Below are 23,349 nucleotides of genomic sequence, written 5' to 3'. Positions count from 1 at the left end.
GAACCATGGAGAGAACCAGAGCTGGAACACGGCACCCATGATGTGTTTTTCGCTCCTCTTTTGGACGCTTGCAGGGATATTCAAAATAAGCTATTTAAAATCTCTTTGTGTGTGTGAGTGCGTGTGTGTTTTGTAGTTTTGGCTACGCTTCGCTCTGCGCGCTTGGAGACTCGATCTAAAGGTGACAGACTAATGAACATCAACATTTAACCAATGGCGCTCCACATAAAGCACACTAGCACGCTTCCTGAGCATGTAAAAAAGTTGGTCCTTTATTCTATGAGCATGTCTACGCAGTTTACGTTTGGCAGCGTGCGCGTGCGTCTAGCCACATAAGTACGGGTGCCAAATCCTCTTCTCATCTGACAGTTCGCGCATTGGTGATAAGCTCACCGAAACCTCTGTTCGTGCTGCATGAAATGGTTGTCGTCGGATCGTCGTCGTTGTGCTGGCTGGGAAACACCCGAAGGAAGGAGCACGACGAGCGCACGCAAAACTAAGCCGGTGGTCCTGATGCAGCTCGTCATGATGGATAGGACGGGCGCGGTATGTTGCAGATGTCACGGGGCGCTGTTCTCGTCGCGACGATAGATTGGATTTTTTACAAGTACTGCTCCAGGAGGGCATATGTAACCGGCAAACGTAGGCCTCGGGAGAGCACCTGAGATTATAATAAAGCCAGCGCCTCCTGTACTAATGGAGGCGATGATAACGCATGAGGCGCAGGATCTCCAGGGGCAGTGGGGGGTGGGATCAAAGCTGGAAGCAGGGTGATCCGTGGTTTGGGGCTGCCGAGGCCGGACCTTGGAGTGTTCGCATACAAAATTAGCTGTCCGCGATAACCGAGCCATGGCACGCGCAGGCCTCGGCGCTACCCAACCCAACGACCAGTCCGGCTTCTAGCTTTGGTGTTCTGGAGGCGCCGCCAATAATACGAAATAATGACACGTTGTTATAACTGATAAGTAAAAACTATGGAAAAAAATATAATCACGCCCAGGCGGCAACTTATAACGCTATGTGCAGCAGGAATTAACCGTCGCTACTATAATGTACTCGGAGCGAACGCGCGCTGTTGCAACGCCTCTTAAATGGCACGCCGATTGCTGTTGTATTTACGGGTTACTCCAAAAGCGCTCGAGTTCTAAAGCGAACAAGGCACACGTTGCCTATTCTCGCCCGTGCGAGGAGAATAGGTGACGCCAACGAGGAATCTACACGTTGCCTTACCCTTTGTGTACTACACTCATTACAGCCAAGGTCAAGAGGCGCGGCCACACCTGACGCAGCTTTGAGAGCGAGACAGTCTCGCAAATCCTGCTGAGATTTTTTTACCCGATAACACGAGTGTAGCTATCATTTCATTGGCTATCGTTTCAGAGTCTGGTCACCCGCCGTTGTGGCTTAGTGGCTATGGCGTTGCTAAGCACGAGGTCGCGGTTCGATTCCCGACCGCATTTCAATGGGGGCGAAAGGCAGAAGTGCTCGTGTACTTAGATTTAGTTGCACATTAACGAATTCCAAGTGGTCAAAATTAACCCAGATTCTCATGCTCTAGCGTGCCTCACAATAGATAATTTTTTCATTCATTTAAGGTTCGATTGCGGACGTTGCCAGGTGCTGTCCAACTACCACGAGAAGGACTCCCTGTGACGCCAGGAAATGGACCTCCTGTGACTCAGCTCGGCTCCAGGAAAGCATTGTCAGCTTCCGTGATTGAATGCTGTGCCTCGTGGGCATACTTTGAGGAGTCGTGAAGGCAAGCTTTGGAAGATATCCACAGGTGAGTGCCCCTTTCATGGAACTGTCTGTCATTGCAAAATATAGCGGTGCCCAGAGCATGTGTGTGAATCAAGGCGAATCATCAGTGGTCAGTGTTTCCATAATTGGCACTACTTTATTTATGTATTTACAACATGCTGTGGTAACAACATTCGACCACGTTCTGTCCCTGTTTTAGCTTTTGCATCCTCATCAAAATGAAACGGCTCACGGTTGAAACTTTGAGGAAGCAGAAAAAAAGATTTCTCCACCATTTCAGCGACTTGTGGGAAAATGCATAGCTCACACAGTAGTGATTGGCCCTGTCAACTGCACCCATATTTACTGGGTAGTCACATCACCACGGGCTTCTTCAGTGTCGCTGGCTTTCCTCCTGCTTGCTTCCTTGATGCTTCTTTTAGGGGCGAAGCACCTTAGGGCCGAGCCTTGTCCCTCCCTCGTCGTCGCCCGTCGTCCGTAGCTCTGGTTTGCATGGAGTCCACTAGGGGCGCTGCGGTGCACAAGGTCATTCGTTCCCGACGCGCACTCTCTTTCTCTCGTCCGTAGCTCTGGTTTGCATGGAGTCTGCTAGGTGCACTGCGGCGCACAAGGGCGTTCGTTCCCCACGCACGCTTTCTTTCTCTCTTCAGCCATGGATGATAACGGGCGGTGCACAAGGGCATTTGTTCCCGACGCGCGCTCTCTTTCTCTCTTCAGCCATCGATGATAACGGTCGCTTCTGATAACGGCGTGCCCGCTATAGATGAAAAGGCGAGAGTGGCGGCTTAACTGCAAGCGGAGTCGAGGGCTCGCAAAGCTACTGCAGCACGGTAACGCCGGCATGCGGACCCAAAGATGCTGGCTCGCAAAGCTGCAGCAGTACGGCAACGCCGGCAAGCGGACTCGGAGCTGAAGGCTTGCGTAGCTCGCCCTTGAATCTAGCATCGACGTCACCAACCTCAGGTAGAGAACACTTCCGATGTTTTGCCGCCGCTTCCTGCGCTCTCGCCGCCTTTGGGGCCGCTTGCCGGCGTCGCGCTTGAACCGAGCATCGGCGCCACCAACCTCAGGTAGAGAACACTTCTGGCATTTTGCCGCCGCTTCCCGCGCTCTCGCCGCCTCTGGGTCCACTTGCCGGCGTCGGGGGATTCACGGTTACCCGAATGAGCCCCCGGTGCTTTGTCCACTCATCATCATTCACTTCGTGGATATGCAGTGTTTTCTTTGTAGATGCATTGGACACTGAACTGAGGATTGTGACTTGATGCTTGTTTTGTCAAGCAAGTGGCATCTACAAGTGTACATGTTGGTAAGCGGCTTCTTGAGCTGCTGTGGCATTTGTTTCCTATTCATCATCACGGCCCCAGTTAACAATACCCTCTATGAAAGTAGCTCTTCTGGAAGCACTGGGGACATGTAAAATCTGTCCCTATAAAGATGGTAGCCACTTCCTGATGTAGCTTGGTGCACTTTCTGCAGCAGGTGGAGAACAATCCTCCGTGTGAAGGGGAGCTCGGGAAGGCAGAGGCTATCAGTCGTTGTGCTACCAGGCCAAATACAGAAATGTAGCCTGTGTGGCAGTCGGCATCTAATTTTTACCTCATCATCATCAGCCTATATTTATGTCCACTGCAGGACGAAGGCCTCTCCCTGTGATCTCCAATTACCTCTGTATTGCGCTAGCTGATTCCAGCTTGCGCCTGCAAATTTCCTAACTTCATCACCCCACCTAGTTTTCTGCCGTCCTCAACTGCGCTTCCCTTCTCTTGGTATCCATTCTGTAATTCTAATAGTCCACCGATTATCTATCTGCACTACGCATTACAGTCGAATCTCGATAATTCGAACTCGAAGGGGCCCAAAAGTTTGTTTGAATTAAAAGAAGTTCGAATTAAAGGAAGGGCATATTTTTGTAGTATTCGAGCACCATAGCACGATGCACGAATGGTGTGAGTCCTGAAATATTGCGGCGCGCAAGCGTATAAAGAGCGCAACAGCCCACGCCGGCCAACGCTCGGTTCCCGATAACGGCAGATAGCGAAACTTCAGGGAGCGGACGGTGCCGGCATGGTGGATGCGCGCGGAGACCGTGTAATGTGAGGGAGGAGGGCGACGGGGAAGCGGATTTGGCCTCGGCAACTCCGCCGCTTCGGTGGCAGTGGCTTCGGTGACTCCCCTTGCCCTCTCTCCCAACTCCCTCGCAGCTCCCTCACCTTCGACGGTCTCCGCGCATGCTTGCCTCCATGCCGGCGCTGCCCCGGTGCCAGCATAGCCTGCTCCCTGAAGTTTCGTTTTCTGTCGTTATCGGGAAGCGAGCATTTGCCGGACTGGGGGCCTTCGCTGCTGCATTAAGGGGTTTCTCCAAAGCTTTTGCTCTATGGCAGTGTCGGAGCAATGCCGGTTGGAGGCGCCGCCGCGTAATTTGGCGCGCTGCTGAGAGCATTGTAGGTCCGCGGTATGTTCGAATTAACCGTCACAAATGCTTTCACATTCGAATTACCGAGCATGTTCGCCCATTGAAATACACATAACTTTGACGGGACCACAGCGTCAGTTCGAATAAACCGGCAGTTCGAATTAAGCGTGTTCGAATTAACAAGATTTGACTGTATATGGTCTGACCAGCTCCATTTTTTTCCTTTAATGTCAAATAAAGTATCGGCTATCCTTGTTTGCTCTCTGATCCACACAGCTATCTTGCTGTCTCTTAACGTTATGCTTAACGTTTTTTCGCTCCAGTGCTCATTGCATGGTTCTAAACTTGTTCTCGAGCTTCTTTGTTAAACTCCAAGTTTCTGTCCCATATGTTAGCACCGGTAGAATGCAATGATTGTAGACTTGTTTTCAACAACAGTGGTAAGCTCCCAGTCAGGATTTGGTAGTGCCTACCGTATGCACTCCAACCCGCTTTTATTCTTCTGTAAGTTTCATCCTCATGGTGAGTAATTGATCTAGATAAACGTACTCCTTTACAGACTCTAGAGGCTGACTGGTGATCCTGAATTCTTGTTCCCTTGCCAGGCTATTGAACATTATCTTTGTCTTCTGCATGTTCATCTTCAACCACACTTTACACTTTCTTGATTAAGGTCCTCAATCATTTGACTTATCAAACGTGCCTCGAAAGAAAAGCACTAATGTCAAACAAAACACGAATTGTTATAAACTCACGCAGAAGCGTTGCTCATCAACTTGTATGTGACCTTCCAAACTATATGCCGTTAATCAGCACAGAAGCAACAGCCGCCGCTGGCCATATGGTTCCCGTTTATCGGCGTGTTGCTATCTCGAAACTATATGCCACACCCTGAGGCCACGTTTTTGACGCCTGTTAATCGGCGTGTCGCTGCCTCGAAACTATATGCCGCAGGCCACGGCGTTTTTGGCGCCGTTAAGGCGTTTGAATTTTTTTTTTTAATTTTCAGTATTTCCACCTGAACTTTTTTTACAATATGTATTTTTCACAGCTGAAAACAAATATGTAATTAGATTTCGGCTATCGCTCCCAGATTTTAAAATATTGACTGTTCCATAAACTTACATTCTGCCCAGACTTTTGACAGCTTTCCCATAAAAGATTGCTACTAATTTTGTATGACAGCGCTCTATAGAGACCAGGGAGTGCAGGAAAACCATAATTTTATTTTTAGCATCATTGGTTCAAGAGTTATGGCCTTATCAAGTATACTCATCAGAAATCTGAAGCTGCTGCTTAATTTTATTGTTAATGAAATCACTGTTCTAAATAAAAATATCATTTTTTTGTTTTCTTGCAATAATCAATGTATAAGATTTCAAATGCTACAAGAATTATCAAAATCCGTCCGCTACATCAAAAGATACTGTGGGCAATGGCCTAGGATGTGATGAAAAATGTTGTTTTCAGAAAACAAAAAATGAAGTTTAGGAACATGGTGAGGATTTTTATTCAACAGGAGAAGGTGTGAATTAGTGTACTAACGATGCTAGAAGCCACCAGGAACGTAGTCATGATAATTTTCCTTGGTGCGCTTTCTTTTCATTGCACGCCTGAACTTTTCAGCATCTGCATGCTTCTTCTCGGATGCCACTAGTCGGCGACTGTCCTTTTCTGAACATCTTTCAGAGGCTACGGCATTCTGCTGCAGGTGCAGTTCATTTAGTATTGCTGCATCTGCTCTCCCTTTGCTTGTGTTAAACCTTGTGACTGCTTCGGCCACAGCAGCTTCCACAGTGAAAAGGGAGGCATGTTTGTTCTTCCATACGAGCGACCAAATGACAGAGTGCAGGCTCTCGTTCGGGTTTTGTGTTTTGCCTCTCTGACAACGCTTCAGCAATTTTTTGTCAGAGAGGCGCGTGTACAAAGGCCGCAAGGCATCATCAACATGCTCTGGCAGGTTGTAGTGATGCTTTGGAGGAGTCTCCTGCTTGGCAAGAGCCCTGTTGTACTTGCACCAGGATTCTTCACCATTTGGGCAATCTGAGTGCTTTGGGCTTGCATCAGTAGATGCTACATGATAAAGAGTTGCCCAAACAGCATTATGCAAGGCTTCGATGTTTCCTTGATGAGTTTTCAAAGCCAATCTAGAATATGTAGTGAGCTTCGTGACCAGCTCGCCCGTGAGTTTGCCCTTACCGCCAAGGCTTGGCTTTCCTTCAGCTCTTTGTTTCTGCAGGAGGTTTCAAAGAGCTGTGCCCATGCGCTTATGCACATGGTTGACACAGTCCTCTTTTTCTATTGGCACAAAGCCATATACCTGTGCCTCCTGCAGGCTATTGAGGCCCGGCTGTCTCCATCACATAACATGGTTGTGTAGCGGAGCCTATGCCTTTCTAATGAGCAGCCGAATAATTGTGCTGCTTCCACCTCCATTTGGCCTGGCTTACTGGAGGTGTTCTTTTGGCAACTGTGGCCAGCTAGCCACTCGGCATACCTTGGGTCGTCCTCCTTCCGCCCTCGCTGGCACCCCAAACAGAAGTTCGATAGGACGACGAAGTCAAGCACATATCCCGTAAATAGCTAGATCACTGCCCCAACACAAATATGGGATGAGTGGCCCCTGATCAACCAAGTCCCATCAAAGGAAGAAGCGATGTTTCCAGGATTTCCATAGTTCAGATCAGCATACAGCGTTTTCATGGTGCTCGCGCAGTCATCAATAACGAGCGCGGCAGCCTTCTGCGAGGTGGAAAAGATATCATTTAGCGCAGTTTGTCCGTTCCCTGTGCTCATTGCCATGCGAACCGCGAGCACGTTGATTTCGAAAGGGCCGCGCGCCGCGTCCCCCCCTGCTCTCGGCGAGCTCCATACAGTCTTCAGTTCTCCGCACTCATCACAGGTCAGCACAAGTTTCGCGGCGATGCCATACTCCCGGTCTTCCTTGGAGATGCTGTTGGGCCTGCCACACACACAGCACTTCACGCACTGAAGCAGTTCATTCACCAACGCTAAGCTTACGACGGTGAACGGCGTTCCAGTCGTCGCGGCTCCTTCCGAGTCTAAAAAAAACCACGTGCGTCGTGTGGCTGACATCGACGAAAGGTCTTGCTGTGTATCACTCGCACGACACTCGATGGCCACTTTTTCAGCGTCGAAAACCAGGGGAGTGTCGACGTGCACAGCTCACGTGTGATCTTTGGTTGCGGTTATCGCGATCGTGGGTGCCGCGTTCGTGATAGCGCCGGCACAGCCCGCTTCTTCCGTGTTCTCGGCGGAAGAAGGTCTGCGTGCTCTCGAATGTAGTTTTCGCCTCTTCCCGAACGCATGAACAGTCTGGAACTTCCGATGACCGCCTGCCATCGCACCAATTGCGCGCCGCTGTCTAGCAGACGAACCCATTGGCATCCAATAGGGAATCGGAAACTGCCCCATGTGATAGAAACGCACCAATAATGTGCGAGTATTCAGTTTATTTTTATGCGCGATAGCTGTGCTGTTGCCAGATGGAAAGTGCTCTTCCGCTATGAACAGACAATAGGAGAATGCGTCTTTCAAATGAGACCAAAATGGCCGCGCTACTTGGCGTGGTTTTCAGGCGCTGCGACGTTGAATATGACCGTTTTTGAGGTGGTTTCACGAGCGAAAATAGCCATGAAACTGACTTTAAGACCGAATAGCTCGACAAATAGGCATTAGATCACTATAGTATTTTAGGAACAGTTTCTTTAGACATTATTGATTATGAAAAAAAAAATTTTCGGCCTCCCAGACTCGTGTCTCCCCTTAATCGGCGTGTCGATGACTCGAAACTATGTCGCTCCTCGGCGCTGCCCCCACTTTCAGAATATTATAACATAATATTCACTTGCACGAGTAGCATTTCTGGGCAAAAAAAATTAATCGAACAGAACACTACACATCTATGCATACAACACCAAAATCCTACAACTGCTGAATAACCCTAAACAATTGATAATTGAAATGTCATATGTTCGTACTCTACATCCGTTATTAACGCACGTAATAGTGCCACTGATAGCCTCATTGACTTCACAGATGTATTATCAGACCCGCTCTCACTTTGCGGTCAGAACTCTTGCGTGCGACTGACGTATTAAAGAAACAAAAACAAAAAAACTCTAATACTGCCGTCTTTAGATACACGTGCGAGACACGCACTGTCTTAGACATACCCTTACATAATACGTAGCTTTCAACAAATGACACTACTAAGCTACTACAGTAGAATCTCATTACAACGAACTTCGCGGGACCGGCAAATCTAATTTGTCATTTTTAAGTATTGTATTACTGAAAAACCATTTTCATGTTATAATGAAACACAACGAAAATTACGTACTTTTGCAGCAGATGCATGTGTTGGTACGTAAATAAAAAATTCACAGTGTCTCATGTTATCCCTAAGACGACTTAAAGGTGAACGCCCGAGTGCCAAAGCATTAAAGACGTACACATGACATACTTTGTTTCACAATCTCTTTTTTGACATTCTGTTTATTTTTTTCATATGTTATTTCCAGATTTCACGCACACAATTCCTCGTAGTCTATTGGCTGGTCATAAATGTTCACATCTCTTTCGGTCACCACTTTGTCATTATCCGAAGGGTAGAGATCCTCGGACTACACTCCATCACTTGGGCTTCTAGGAGGCTTCTTTATGTTCACTGCCATGTGCATTGCCTTGTGGTCTGTAAAGTAGCACAAAGCTTAGTGTATCTCTTTGATGGTATTGTAGTTATGGTAAGCCAAGTCTATACGGGTGCCCCTGGTTGTAGCCGTCTTCTTGTTCGTAGACAGTTCCAAATACAGAGCTCTGTCTATTTCATGTAGGAAGTTCGAGTTGGTCTGCGCATTCTGGTTGAAATCGCCCACCAAGATCATAGGCCGATGCCGTAGTGTAAGTGGAATGTTTCGTATCACAAAGCAACTTCCATTGGCCTCTGACACATTGCGAGCGATGTAGGCACACAGGATATTGAAACACGTAGGCAGCCTTACTCCACACATTTCACCAACCTCGAATTGATCTTCTAGCTCAAGTGGTGTTGCTTCTACGGCGTTCTTTACGTAGATGGCCACTCCAGCTGCCGCATTCTCTGCTCGTTTAGCCCCACACACATAGTGACATCCAGACAGTTCTCGGGAGCCGCTTGGACACATCCACGTTTCAGTAAGAAATAGCAGTTTGGTTTATACAAGGTTGGTGTCGTGGAGAACATCTGAGCGATGTTGAGGCAGGCAACGCACGTTGACACAAGCAACGATGAAGGCTGCATTTTCGGCCATCTCCGTACAGGTTCACTTTAGCCTGCTGCTGCTCGATTACTATATCTCCCAAGATGACAGAGTTGTCTGCAGCATCAACCATGTGCACGATGGTTGTCTCCTAGGATGCATCGATGGCCTGTCGTCTTCGCTTACGTTGCACCTCCTCGTGCCTGTTCTTCGGCCAATCTTTCACATGTTTTGTAAATTGTGGACGTGTCCTTGGTATACTTGCTTTTGTGGATTATGCTTCGAACATTTTGATCAAAGATATCAATGAATGTGTTACAGTCAAATATATACACTTCTTTGTCAAGGGGATGGAAGAGCATCACATGTTCTCGCTTGCAAGCAAGTTCTTGACATGAGCTTCGGGTTACTGGTGATATCGCAGAATGGCTGGCTGTTGTCTCAACGCATCATTCGGAGGCCGACACATAGTTACGTACTCGTGTCGCTGTCTTTCCTCTCACTTGCTTTCTTGATGCTTCTTTCGTAGATGCATTGCGAGCTGAACTGAGCATTGTGACTTGATGCTTGTTTTGTCAAGCAAGTGGCATGTACACGTTTCCCTGCTGGTAAGCAGCTTCTTGAGCTGCTTACGGATGTCTTCTAGTGCAGATGTCTGGAAGACATCCGTACTGATCGTACATCCGTTCCCGTACGGATGTCTGGAAGACATCCGTACTGGAGACATCGAGGCCCTCGGTGTCCATTTCGTTAGTCTTCTTCGCTCGGATGCTGTGTTCTGGCCATGCGGTGTTGGCACTTACACTGTCTCTGGATTGGGCAGACATCCCTAGCTTCAGGAGAAACCAAGCCGCCTCTTGAGCTGACATTTCAACGACATTAAGCATCTTCAAGTTGATTTCCTTTCCTTGTGAGCTCTACTTCTATGTCATTTCAGACTCGGCCTTTTCTTTAATGATCTTCTGAATATCCTTGTGGAGGTTAGACATGTCTCGTGCGCGCAGCAAGAACGTTCACAACGAATGGGTTGCTCTTCTGGTTGCCGTTCACGCAGGGTGAGCTCCACGCCCACGCGACATCACCGCAGCACGTGCATGTGATAACGATCTTTATGGCGAGGCCATATTCTCGTTCGCTTTTGCCTACTGTGATGCTACCGCCACACACCTTGCAATTGACAAACGACTTCAGTGTGTTCACAGAGTCCAAACTGACGATAACGAAGCCTGCCTCGGCGTCGACTGGTACGGCTGCAACGTCGCTGCGAGTGAGGAAATCCAGCTTCCCCTTTGTTGCTGGTGTTGAAGCAATAACTCGAAGTTTTTCTTGGGCAGTCTCTCCCTCTGCAGCAGATCTGCACGCTGCAACATTGCAGTGTCATGCCCAACGCAGCCGCTGTCCGGAAAACTTTCACTCGTTGGTGAGCTGGGGCGGTATTCTGTAAAAGTCCAATTAGTGGACTGTCCATTTCAGCTGTTGCTGATTGGCTGCTGTTTCATGTGCAGGACGGAGACTGGCTGGCACCTTCCTGCACATCAAGCAGCAGCCAATCAGCGACAGCCGAAATGGACAGTCCACTAATTGGACTCTTACAGAATACCGCCCCAGGTTAGGCCTACTTCGGCATCACTTGCAGTTGGTAGCAGACTATTCTCAATATTTTACGAAGGAATGGAATACCTTTGAAAGTTATAAGCTGATCGCTTCTTCTTTTTGCCGAACTTGTGCCTCGTGGGGAACTTCCCCGGTGGATCGGACATCTTGTGCATGATTAAGAACCAGACGCATCGCCTGCAGAGTAAAGCAGACGACGGGAACCTCGCGCAGCCAACCACAGCACGCATTTCTGCTCTTGGCACTAGTTGACGAATGGGGTCGCGCGTTTGGACTTTTTCTCGTCCCCAGATATCAACGTCACTGGTGAGCCGGCGCAGTCACCTTTGGCGGGAAATCGAATAAAGGCTCCTCTTTCCAACACTTTTCAACGAGACCAAGATGGCTGCGATCCTGCGCATAGAAAAAGAGCTACGTGCTGCGATATAAAGGGTTGTTTTTGCGTGTAATTCAGCTCACACTGATGTTATAAATTGATATTGTGGGCAAAATGCTCTTTCGCGAGATGGGAAGCTTGGTGAATTAAGGGAATATTATTCGTAGATATTGAAAACCTCATTTAAAAAAATAGTTTCCAACTTAACCTGGCAAGCCCGATCCCAATGCGGTGCTCCTCACTAGTGTAAATATACTTGTTGAATAATTGAGGCAGCATGTGATAGAACTGGAGTCCCACGACTATTGGGTGATCGTGGCATTGATAGTACCTGATCAGGGGTGACGCTGAAAGCCCTTCCAATACCATGTTGTGGAAAGCTTTACCCCAGATGTGCTATATTTTTGGCAAGTCGACGGTTGCAAGCTGGGTTCTAGTTCACACCAAGTCTGGCGTATAGCTGAACCTCCTTGTGGCTGGATTGAGACTCTTGTCTTCAACCCAGGCGTACAATGAACCAACCGCTCTGCAAATGGCTAGCTCATGGTTCCCTGGATTCCCTTTCTCCCCACTGATGAAGTCGGAATGAATGGCACCTGGCCAAGTTCTGACCATTCTAATGAATAGATGGGAACTTGGGGTCTAAACACTTCTGTGTGGCGAAGCGCTACATCTAAGTCTAGATCGAATGGTCAGTTCAGAATGGGTTTATCATACATCCACAGATTGTGGTAGTGCCCTTCAAAGGTGTAGAATGATCGTGTCATTCACCAATCTTTTCCAGTGGATCTTTACCTAAGATCGCTGACAAAGCGTATCAGACATAAGGATTGGTTATCTGCACCTCCTTCTTAACACTTTCCTGTCTGCAGGAAAATAAGCAGTTTTCGGGTGGTCTAGTAAACAATTTTTTTTGCTGCTACACCAAATGCTTGATATTAGAATGTATAGTATCAATTTGTAGAAGGAAGGATTGTGCTTTCTAATGGTATTAATTGCAAGCAAACAATTTATTAACAATTCTTTGAAAAAATTATGTATTAAAAAATTTGTTACAAAAACGAGAAAAGTCCGTAAAAACATCGATGCTGCTTTGCACCAACCCAACCTAAAAAAATTTCAAAATATACATTTTGAAGAAGAAGGCTGTATACAACATTCCTGCAAATATGAACTTTCTATCTGTAGAAGTTAATTTTATACAAAGGAAAATGTTAGCCATAGTGCCTATCGTGCCACCGCACAAAGCAGTTGCGTGATGAGGTGAAGCACAAGTTTGCGGAGCATGTCTCACAGAAAACGTTCGTTTTTTGTTTAACTTTCTGTTCTTGATAGCACAATTTGCAGTTCCTGTATCTTTGTAGCTTCTGGGGCTTGTGCTGTCGATCCTTAGGGGCACTTGTAGCGGGAACAGCGGGAGGAGCCTTGGGGTCTGGATGTTGTTGCTCATCAAGTCCTAGGAGCTGCTCCACCAGTTTTAGCCTGAACGCGAACTGATCGAAGCGCGAACCTTTTGACAATTCAGGCACTTTGGGATGCTGCCGACGGTGCTCATCAAAAAGAATAAAGCTGTTTACAACAGCAATATCTATACGGTGGATAAACAGCGTTTTCCAGCAGTGCACGCACTTCATCAGAATATTGTAGGTCCCAATTAGCTGGTCTGATTTGTCGACGCCGAGCATACCCACATTGTACTTGTCAATCAACATCGGCTTTTTCACGGACACTTCTTCCCATTTATTGATCACTTTTGTTCTGCGCTTCGTAAGCACGAATTTGTTGGCTGTGTGGGCTGTTGACATCATGTGAGCAACATGTTTGTCCTTCTATTGTAAATATAAAACGTCCTGATCCCGTGTAGAAGTTGTCCAAATAAATTATGTAGCCTTAATCCAGGTAGTTCTCTGCCAGCCGCGTCACAACATCGAATGCGAGCCCATGTGCGCTTGGTGCTTCGCGCTTTCCTGTGTATACACTGAATTGAACAGTGTAACCCGATTTGGAGCCGGCCAAAAGCCACAATTTATATCCCCATTTGATAACTTTGTCCCGCATGTACTGCCGAATCCCGGATCTGCCTTTGGATTTTACCATTCTCTCGTCAACGGAGAGCCTCCGATCAGGTTGGAAAAATTGAGTGGATGAGGCGTTGATGTGCTTCAGCAACGAAGCTACGCGATGCAGCTTGCCATGGGATGCGGCGGTTGTCTTCTCGGGGTCGGACACAATGAGCAATGCAAGTAATGCTTTGAATCGATTTCTTGGCATTACCGAAGCAGTGCAAGCAGTGGCACTTGTACGATACCCATGTAAATGAGAAGTCCGATAAACTTCTTCATCTTATCGGGAGTCACTTCCTTCCATGATTCGTCTCATGGAACTGTATGACTGCTTCTCCAAAATATGCATCCATGCATATTTATTAGTCATGTTGTATGCATATCTCTGCGATTATTTTTGCCGTGAAGAACAGCGCGAAGAAGTCGACAGCTCTTGCGAAGCGCCGTGTGGCACTGCGGAGCGCAACGCCGAGGTCAACTCCTGACTGTCTTCTCGTGCAAAACTCCACTCTTTATGCTGTTGCCGACAAGTGTCATGACACCCCAAATGACGATGACACCCCGCAGATAAGAACCGCGACCTTTAGAATACACCGGATGTCTTTAGATCTGATCGCCGCCGCCATGAAACGGTTCGGAGTAGAAAACGGAACTTACCGGCCGATACCTGTCGACGTTCTGGGGTTACTTGACGTACTTTCACCGTCCGTGCTGAAGTCGGATGAATCAAAATCATCTCCCGAGTCTCCGCTGCTACCGCCATCACAAAATTCTGATGCAGACTCATCGGAATTGAAATTCGCCATTTCCGAGGAGCAGCTGCGTGCGACGTCGATACCATGTCGGAAACTACGAGCGCTCGTCAAGCACGATTATAAGGCGCTTTTAAAATCCCCCTGCGGTGAAAAAAGGAAACAAAAAAGCGAAACTGAAAAAATAGTTCTTCTTTTATGCTCTGGATGGCGCTAGCTGTCCGTAAGTGCTCCGAACGTGGTAAAATTTAAATTGAAACCATCGACAACATAGTGTCGATGGGTATAGGCGAGGACAGGAAAGTGGTAATGTGGTGACCTGTAACCTTCGTTAGATATTGGTCGAGGATTCGTAGCCTTGTTTTACCTTTCGGGTCGCCAATGCATTTTTTCTCAAGGTTGACTGACTGATGAGACATAAAACAATTTCGCCTTAGTAAATGAAAACGCTGGCCACAGTTTAAGTACAATTTATTTGCTTGAAGAAGTCTGTTGTCTTTTGGCGAGTAGACAACAAGCACAGCAGGACGAACGCCTCCACATCCTTGGCCTTCCTGTGAACGTCGTCGGGGGCATCTTTGCAACGCCCGAGGAATGATCGGGTCTTTTCAAGCAAAACTAGAACATGCGAGCTGGAAACAGTCTCTTCCGCCACAAACAACTTGCCATGCAATGCCATTCCTTTGACGGAAGTGATTAAGCCGTAGATGTCCAAAGCAACTGCAAACTGTTGCTTCTCTTGAATAATAGGGCCTTACAAGGGCACATCGTGTTGTCTGGCATCCTTAACACACGTGAGGACGGCGTCGACATCCTGGTAGTTGCCAAGCCGCAAGCGTTTTCTTGAAGGAGCCAGTTGTGACTCGTAATTTTACGATCTTGTCCCTATCCTTGAGTATCATTGCCATTATTGACACTGTGCTATCACGCTCCCTGCTCAGGTCGACTTGCCTTTTTCCAGCATTCAGCTCAGTCAGAATGTCCACTTTTTCTTTGGGCGAAAACTGGCGTTGCTTCTTTTTTAACGCAAGGGGCCAGTAGAACTCATTGTCAGCAAAGTGAATGCACAACACAATCACAGTGCCAATAATTTCACAGCTCCTGCCAACCGCTGTCAATGTGGTGACGCTAGGCTTACAATGTAGTATGCGACGCTTACATTGATGCCGATGCGTTGGGGCGGTACCCGTTGAAATGGGTTCCCCAGCGCATGGCTGCTGCTGCGGATGATGATTATAGGTGTATGCTTCAGAGGTTTGGCACCGAAACTTCAACAAAACTTTGTAATAACGAAGCGTCATGGTGATTGTGGGATTAAATTGTGTATGTTTTCTGAAATATTCGGTATTCTGAAATTCGTATTACTGAAAGTTTGTTACATTGAAAATATAGGCATTTTAGCGGGGATTTAAAAAAGTTTGTTAATCTGAAAATATTGGTAATCGAATGTTTGTAGTGTGAGGCTCGAGGGCGAATAACTGAAGGCACACAGGCACTTTCTCTTGGTAATTACATGTTTAATAACGACATTAACGGAAAACACTGGGGCACAACAGGGCGACGCTCGCACATGCACACAGAATGGTCATTCCACACAGGCAACACGCGCAGTTCTCGGCAGTCTCTGCTGGCGTCTCACACCAGGCGCCCTCTGGTAGGTTGAGGATGAAATGCTAAACAGAGCAGCTGCGAGTGCTGCCATCTGTCCAGAGAGACAGGAGACAGGCAGTGCAGGATGGCTGACACCTCACATCCCACCCCCTCCCTGGTGACCAAGTCCCGTGGTCGTAATGTTCTGCACAGGAAAACACGGTCTTGGAAGCAGCACAGGGCTGGGGCTCGTGATGTTGGTGTTGCTAAGAACGTGTCGCGTTAGACGTCGTAGTCGTGAAGCCATCGTGGTTGACGAATATGATGACGTGGCCGACTGAGAATATGAGGCTCTGCTGCTATTGTAGGGTCTTGAAGTTGGCGACTACAGGAGGAGGTTGAGGACAGGGTTCTTAATCCCATATAGCTTGGATGGGCGGCGTGAATTGCGTAGGAGACAGTTCTGCTTCATTTTCACTGTCAGCAGAATCAGGTGATGCAGCAAGCGGAGTTGCTTGTAGATTCACAAGGGCTTGGTCGAAGTATGGCGGGCGAAATAGCTTGATTTGGCTTGAATGTACGATTCTCTCGTCTCTTGAAGATGTACTGGCAGGGTGGGCAGTAGCTTGACTGAACCACAAAAGTGACAGGAGTCTTTTGATTGACAGTCTTATACAGGCCATTGAACGCGGGGGCAAGCTTGGCTGTGCCGTCTGTAATAGGTTCTTGACGCTGAAGCCAGACGTATTGTCCACTGTGAAACGTGGCATCACAATGTGACTCCATCGTAGTGACGTTTTCGTTGTTGAGCATGTGCCGAGTTGGTCCTGAGATTCTGCACGACGTTCCGTGAGATTCAGTAACCTTGTTTCAAAGCTAGTTGTGGCTGGACGGTGGAATTTCTCCATAGGCAATTTGGGAACATACCCGTGCAATAGTTCAAAGGGCGAAAATTCTAAGCTTGCATTGATTGTGGTGTTGACGGCGAAGGCAGCTGCAACCAGTTTCGTGTCCCAAAGTGTAGGTTCAGCGCTACACATTTTCTTGAGCACCGAGACGAGAGTTGCATTGCTGCGCTCAACAAGGCCATTACTTGACGCACGGTAGGGAACAGAGAAATGCTCTTGAATGCCATGAAGTCTCAGGAATCGTTTAAATTCATGGGCATCGAAGGCACGGCCGTGATCTGAAAAACAGTCATCAGGGATGCCATAACAATAGAATACAGAATACAAGTGCTGAATTGCTTCCTTAGTGTTCGTTGTGGACATGGCACCAGGTACTATGAAGTGGGTAGCAAAGTCGATGACGTTCAGGATGTACTTACTGCTGTCGCCGAGAGGCATTGTAATGTGGTCCATGGCAACAGCATTAAATGGAACTTCAGTTGTTGGCATAAAGCACATTTTACCCATGTTTCTTGTGGTAGGGTGGTTGTAAGCTTGACAAATTTGACAGCCTTGCACATATTGACTCACAGTAGAGGTCATGTGTGGCCACCAATAGCGACCTTGTAGCTTCATAAGTGTACGCTTTGCATCCATATGTCCATTGTCGTCATGAGCCATTTCAAGAATAGACTGGCGTAGCTTAGAGGGCGCAACAATGGCGTTCAAACGGGATGGCGTGCATGATACAGGATGTCATCCACAATGAGGAAGTCAGCACCTCCTTCACTGTTGGTTAACAGCTGTTGTCGTATGGATGAGCATTCTTGGTCATCTTGTTGAAGCTGATGCAGCGTTGTCATGGAATCGAATGTGGCGCATGAAAGGTGGGACAACATGTCGGCAACAACATTCTGTTTCCCTGGCTTGTGTTCGTAAAGTCAAATTCGACCAGGCCCATCAGCATGCCCCTAAACCGGCGGGAGGGCTTAATATTTGTGGTGAAGCAGGCCACAGTCCACTTATCCGTCAGGAGGAAAAACTTCCCGTTTATGAGGTATGGACAGAACTTCAAACAGATGGCCCAATGAACTGCCAAACATTCCCAAACATTGCTGTGCAAATTCTTTTCAGAAGCTGAGAGCGCTCGGCTGGCATATCCGATGGCAACCTCATGAGCGCACTAACGTTGAGATAGCGCAGCACCAAGTGTCACGGCAGAGGCATCTGTTGTCACAGTAGTTGGGGCAAAAGGGTCAAAATGACCAAGGATGGGAGCTGAAGTTAAGGTAGGTCACCACCTTCGAGAAAAATTTTCACAGTTACAGTCCGCAAGTTACAACTGCACTTTTGGTCTGTGAAGCTTAGTTATTTTGAATGTTGAAAATCAGAAAATTGAAATTCTTTTTTTTATAAAAATCGAAATGTGCCAAAATATGCATGTTGCGCCAACAGTCATAAGTGAAAAATGGTCGATGCGATTCAAATGCGACTTGGCAGGTATGTAGTGAGGACAACAGCCTGTGCATCTAAGCACCATCATCACCGTATCTCAAAGCTGAGGTGCGTTATCATAAAAACACTAATAAAAATGATGTCCGGCAGTTTTTTTTTACGCAATTGGCCATAGTGTAAAAAGTTACTGCTCGTTTTCATTAATTCTGCTTGAATGCACAGCTCTATGTATAACAAAACAGCACACAAAATTTTACGCGAAAATATTTATTACACGGAGAGTTATCACTGTTCGCGCAACTGCACAAAGCAAAAAAACATGTTTTGAGAAAAAAGGGTTTAAAGATTTCAAATGAATGTTTATGTAATAAAAAACATCAGAAATGCCTAAAATCCACCAGGCTCATAGCTTGGGCCTTCCTTGGAAGCGGCACGGTCTCGTTTTGAGCGAGCTGATGCACGGATTTTTTTTCTTGCCTGCTTTGCGTCTCCACCTGAATTGCGCGTGGCCTTCCTCACACGGCAGCAGTCAATGGTCAGGCACGCCATCGTGTAGTGGCCGGGTTCGATGCCTGTCTCCTTCAAAATGTCCAGTATGCTCCTATTTCCGTCATTTAACTGTGCTACAGCTTCATACAATCCAAACAAAACAATGGGCAGGCTTACCTATACATTTTTGGGGACTCTCTGCCAAACCATCCCGTTGAAACACTCGTTCGCTTTTTAAGTTTTGCCATGCAAGCACTTCTTTAAAAGTTAATCGGAACAAAGGTCACTGTGCACAGCTTTCACCGTATTGAGTATTTCGTTGGGAAGTCCTCCCTTGTGCTTGTAGCTGTCCTTCTCGAGTACTTTCGCTTGGTTGAATCTGCACCAGCTATCAATTCCCTCAGGGCAGAGGCCATGTCTGGGGCAGCTGTCTGTCGAGCTACAATGAAACAGGCTTGCAAGTGTGGCTTGTTTAATTGCTGTCAGATCTCCAACATTGGCCCTGATGGCAATCCCGTAGTAATTTTGCAGCCGATCTATCAAGACATCTGTCAGTTTTCTTTACCGCCAAAACTGCGCTCTGTCTTCTTTAGTTTTCTTAGGCGGCAGCCGACACGTTTCTGCACATGTCCTATGCATTCAAGCTTCTGAACGATGTCTTTACCATAGATATCTTTCACTGCGGCATAACTTTTGGAATCGCCGTCATCATAAAACTCCACGTACTTGAGATCCCGAGTTGTTTGAGACCTCTCAAACATGCGGTATAAGCCGACTGCTTCCATGGCACCAGCAGTACCAGCATGGTTGGCGTGACAGTTCATGTGATCAGCTTTCCATTGGAGGTATTTCTGGCTTGAGGTACTCAGCTTTCGTCGTGACTCACATGCTCTGCATTTGCTATACTCGGCGACAGCTTTTCTTGACATTGGAGCGAAGGCTACGGAGGCGGGGCCTCCGCACATTTGTGTTACTACACATGTAGCCCGGCAGCTTGCAGCCGATTTCAGTTCCAGTTTCGGTTTTCGCTAGCTCGCGGCGCTAGTGTGTTGAGTAAAACGTATGCATGCAAAATGGGAACGTCAGAGTTAAACTTTGATGAGTGTGCATACGTGCAGCTAATTACTGTGCTGTATATATACTGGTACTCAGAAAATTTGCCGCTGTTCAGAAGGTTTTCCCTGCATTATTCAGCCTTTATAACAGTGAAGCTTAGGTTCCGTGTTCAGTCAACAAAAAGTGTGGCATCCAAGGATATACGGGTACGCGCCACACGTGATCGAATGTTAACGTTTACACTATTAAGCCCTGGTACAGGCGAAATGGAAGGCCGGTTGCGGCACGATCCTGCCACGCGCGTGTCCTGTTTCAGTTTTGCTGTATTCGGTTTACGCCCACAAAGACTGTCAGCAATGATCGGCGCAGACTGTGCCTCAGTGTTCGAGAAGCTTCACAATTGTAGTAGATCGTATTAAGATTGCGCGCAAGACGCGAACAGTCAAGCTTATTTCAGAGTTTGCGCGACCACTAGTGATAAGGCTGGAAAGTTCAATGCGTGATGTATAAAAGACGGCGCGTCCCAACGATGATCAGCTTTTCCACGGCCGATGCTGTACTCGCCGCTATCAGTGCCAGTGTGTATTGCTGTAATCTGACTTTCCATTTACCGGCTGACTGCTACCTTCGTCAATGTCACGACCCCGTGACAATATAATAGCTATGCAAACTATGCAAGGTGACGAATGTCGCCAAGCACACACCGCAGCTAAAATGCACAAGTACCATGATGCCGCTGAATTAGAAGATTTTCAGAGAGCTTACGATTAATTGAATAGAGACTGATAAAGATTCTTTTATCGAGCTTCGGCTGGTCAAGCACCTTCATGTAGTGTGATGGCCGTTGATGTTTTTTCTATCCCTGCGCATGCAACATGTAACAGGTATTGTCCATAATACCAATTGTTATTAGAAAAAAATAAAGAATGCATAAAAACAGTTCATATCTTTTATTGCATCACAGCCATACGCGAAAATTCTCCAGGCCCGTGTATTTAGATTTAGGTGCACGTTAAAGAACCCCAGGTGGTCAGAATTTCCGGAGCCCTCCACTACGACCTCTCTCATAATCATATCGTGTTTTTGGGACGTTAAACCCCATCAATTATTAACATAACATTTTGCACTTGTGGCACAGAACGTGATAGCCGTAACTTTTTGCTGGCACTCCATGTCGACATAACATTTTGCACTTGTGACCAGAACATGACAACCATAACTCATTGCTGGAACTCTATGTCAACATAACACTTTTGCGCTTGTGGCACAGAATGTGACAGCCATAACTTGTTGCTAGCATTGCTTGCCATAAGAACCATTTATAATAAACAGATCAAAATAGGTAAGAGCAGGAACACATTCATAACGAAGAATGAGACGATAGAATACATTAGGAAATGAGTAAATGAAAAACAAAACAATGACAAGAAGCGGTATCAGACTTTCAGGTCCCATTGAGACAGTAATGAAACAAGGCATCAAGCACTATTGGCATGAGATCACACAGAAAAATGAACATAATTTTGAACACTTCAATCCTCAACTAAGAAATGTGGTTCTCTCTGATGCAGCGTATAATGTGAATGTTCACGGCCGTGATACATCATCACATCACAGCCGCCGTGACAGTACAGTGCACAGTACACGGCCGCTGACACAAAAAGCACAGGTTTGATTGAGCCTGTCGCATTTCGATGGATCAGAAATGCCAGACGCCCGTGTACTTCTGTTTCGGTGCATGTTAAACAACACCGGGTGGTCAAAACTTGTGCAACCCTCTAGCAAGGCATGTCGCATAATCACATCGTCCTTTTGGCACACAATATCCCAACAATTATTATCACATCATGGTAACGTAACCAGAACATAAACGAAGTGCAGCGAAATATAGAGAGATCAGCAGATTAAACTAAAATGAAGTCAGTAAGCAATAAAAGTGTAAATAAATAGCAGTGACTGATGGACCTCAAAAGCAAACAGTTTCTGTTTAGACACGCGTGTAATCCTTTGGTTGAAGCTTTGAAAAAGCATCTGCTGCGTCTGTTGCTTCATCCCCACTACAATACCCCGGCGGCGAAGGGAAGCCACCCTGGCAACTCAAGGCGACGTGAGAACAAGGGGGTCATGATATGGCTTTAGGCAGCTCACGTGGACCACCTGGCGGCCAAGACGACACTTGTCGGAGGTTGGGTTGAGCGGCTCAATAACATAGGTGACGGAAGATAGGCACTCGATGACGCGATAAGGGCATTGGTACTTGGGGGCAAACTTAGGCGTCAGACCAGGGGAATGAAATGGTATGCGGAGCCATACGAGGGAACCGACGGCGAAAGCTTGTTCAGTCAGATTGCGGACACGACGATCTTTCTGGAGGGCTTGGTTGTCTGAAGTAAATGAAAGGGCCAGCTGACGACACTGTTCAGCATATTGAGCCATTTCAGAAACTGGGCTGAATTCGGATACGTCCGGACGATACGGCAAAATGGTGTCGAGAGGGGTGCATGGTTCGCGGCCATATAAAATAAAGAATGGGGAAAAGCCGGTGGTCGACTGTGTTGCAGTATTATAGGTGTAAGTGATGAACGGAAGAACGACATCCCAGCTAGAGTGGTCAGAAGCAATGTACATGGACAGCATGTCTCCCAGCGTTCGGTTGAAGCGCTCTGTTAGTTCGTTGGTCTGTGGGTGGTAGGCTGTAGACGTGCAGTGAACTGTACGGCATGAACGAAGGAGCTCCTGAAGGACATCGGATAAAAACAAACGTCCTCTGTCGCTTAGTAGCTCGCGTGGTGCGCCATGGCGGAGGACGAAATGACGTAAGATGAAGTTCGCAACATCACGAGCAGAGCACCAGCCGAAGGAAGCGCGGCTGTTTCCGCATACCTCATTAGGTGGTCCACTGCGACGATAACCCATCTGTTACCAGCGGCAGAGCATGGAAGTGGGCCATAAAGATTCGATTCCGACATGGTCGAAGGGTTGTGCAGGACACGGTAAAGGCTGTAGAAGTCCGGGCAAATGGGGAAATGGTTACCATTGTTGACACAATTGGCAAGACCGAATGTATTTTCGGACATAGGTGTATAGTCCACGCCAGTAATAATGTTGGTGGAGCCGCTCATATGTTTTTAGCGCTCCAGCGTGAGCATGTTGGGGGTCAGCATGAAAGTAAGCGCAGACATCGGACCGCATGTGGCTGGGGATGACAAGCAGCCATTTATGGCCATCTGGTCGATGGTTGTGACGATATAATAGTTCGTCTCTTATAGCAAAATGTGTGGCTTGGCGGCGAAGTGCACGTGGGTGTGCAGCAGCTGGCGGAAAGAACATTCAAGAGAGAGGCGATCCAGGGGTCTTTTCGTTCTTCAGATGGCATGTCTGTGGCAGTCAGAGCAGCCAAGGGAAAGGCACCAGGTGAATGTGGCTCTTCAGCCGATTTCACGGGAGATCGAGAGAGCGAATCAGCGTCAGAGTGCTTTCGCCCCAATCGGTACACCACGCGAATGTCAAATTCTTGCAGGCGAAGAGCCCAACGTCCAAGGCGACCAGAAGGATCCTTCAGGGAAGTCAACCAACACTGAGTGTGATGGTCAGTCACCACGTTGAAAGTGTGGCTGTATAAGTATGGA

The 23,349-nt window shown here is 47.3% G+C and overlaps 1 long non-coding RNA gene across 2 annotated transcripts in view; it reads left to right on the top strand.

Annotated features, from left to right (window-relative positions):
* Positions 1-231: 231 nt before the first annotated feature.
* Positions 232-23,349, top strand: part of LOC125944894 (uncharacterized) — an 86,146-nt gene continuing 63,028 nt past the window's right edge. For both annotated transcript variants that reach the window (XR_007466587.1, XR_007466586.1), the window contains exons 1-2: positions 232-546; positions 1,596-1,783. This is a non-coding gene — a long non-coding RNA (uncharacterized LOC125944894). The remainder of the gene's footprint in view (positions 547-1,595; positions 1,784-23,349) is intronic.

Source organism: Dermacentor silvarum, chromosome 4, assembly GCF_013339745.2.
Source record: "Dermacentor silvarum isolate Dsil-2018 chromosome 4, BIME_Dsil_1.4, whole genome shotgun sequence".
Classification (NCBI taxonomy): domain Eukaryota; kingdom Metazoa; phylum Arthropoda; class Arachnida; order Ixodida; family Ixodidae; genus Dermacentor; species Dermacentor silvarum.
The sequence above is the reverse complement of the archived record's forward strand: the minus strand, read 5'-3'. Positions and strand labels throughout refer to the sequence as shown.